Genomic DNA, 1,793 nt, shown 5'->3' on the forward strand with positions numbered 1-1,793 from the left:
CCATTCTATCTAATATCACATTCTTAAATAAAGTGAAGGTTTCAAAAAGTGTGTGTCCAGGAAGTAATATCCAACAGCTCACATAGGTTTCAGTTTCTCTCTGCTGAGATGAAGAAATAGTTTCCTGGTTCTGTATATGATGAACGTGGGCAAAAAAAAGGCGTGTCCAGAGCCTGACTGTTTGGCTAGTTCGTTTTAGCAGTTAGCCTCTTCTGAAAGATGCCATAACTACACCCTTTTGCTGCCAAAAAGCACTTTATAGAGAGTGAAAAAAAGTAAGCAACACACACATTTGACAGCAATGTAATAAAATGTACATATCAGTTCTGTAAATGAAATGCGAGCCGAGGATGTGAGGGAACAGCTGAGAGCGACAGGTGCGTTCTATGCAGAAGTCACACACCTGACGCACGCACGTTCTCCTCCCCCTTTACATTTGTCACAATTTGAAGTCAGGGTTCTTGCGGTTTAAATAAACCATAGGCCTACATTTTACATACTTAAACAGTGCATGATTTAGCCTGCTCATATTTATTTATTAACAATATCTTAATCAATAATACTTACATCATTCATATGTCAGATAAGGGCGCATATTAAGTTTCTTTTGAGGGAGCACGAATACTCCGTTTAACACGTCTTTGCTTCGGTGTCTCTGCCCTCGCATCCCAATGCGATCCTATTAATCAGTTAGTCTCCAATGGTGATACAAACACAACTTAACTAGTCAAGTTATTTGTTACTACGCTGAATATTTCTTTTAATAACCATAAGTTATAATCTACTATTATTTAATAGATCATATAATGGTTATGGGGAGCATGCCAAATAAATTAAAGTCCACTCTGTCCCCATCCAACACCAACAAAAATAACAAAATGGCTGTACTATGTGGAGGGGCTAATGGATATTTATGGGGGTAATTTATATGTTTATAATTTATATATATATAATATATTTATATATTTATATATTTATAATATATATATTTCTCATTTTCTGCATCAATTTCTTCATCAAAAACAAACAAACATTGAAATGAAAGCATTCAGTAAAATTAACAAGAGTTAAAGTTCAATTAGAACAGCACAACCATACCAAGCGATGCATAGCTTTTTAAAACACATACTGAAACAGATCTATTCTAGAGTTTTTAAATGGACCAAGAAAATTGGTTCTTGGGCGCAGGAGGTTTCTTCTCCTTCTTGGGTGCAGGGGGCTTTCTTTCTATTTTGGTTACAATTTTATTTATGATGGGAATACTGTCCAGATTATGAGGAGGTCTTATTTATAGAATCAGCAGCATAAAGCACAAATATAATATTTACAGTTAGTGGTGTTCACACATAAATTACAGTACATCACAATTGTATACATACTGTATGGTGTATATAACATTGCCAGTGTTGGGAAGGTTACTTTGGAAATGTAATAGGTAACAAATTACAAGTTACCCTACTTAAAATGTAATAAGTAGTGTAACTTTTCAATTACTTTATTAAAGGGGTCATATGATGTTGCTAAAAAAACATTATTTTGTGTATTTGGTATAATGAAATGTGGTTTAAGGTTAAAAAAACACATTATTTTCCACATACTGTACATTATTGTTTCTCCTCTATGCCCCGCCTTTCTGAAACGTGTCGATTTTTACAAAGCTCATCGGTCTGAAAAGCGAGGTGTGCTCGGATTGGCCAGCTATCCAGTGCGTTGTGATTGGCCGAATACCTCAAGCGTGAGACGGAAATGTTACGCCCCTCACATACTGTGATGCCCTGTCCGGCCGGAGCAAT

This window comes from Sinocyclocheilus rhinocerous, unplaced genomic scaffold (genome assembly GCF_001515625.1).
Source record: "Sinocyclocheilus rhinocerous isolate Xijiao unplaced genomic scaffold, SAMN03320098_v1.1 scaffold1780, whole genome shotgun sequence".
Lineage (NCBI taxonomy): Eukaryota > Metazoa > Chordata > Actinopteri > Cypriniformes > Cyprinidae > Sinocyclocheilus > Sinocyclocheilus rhinocerous.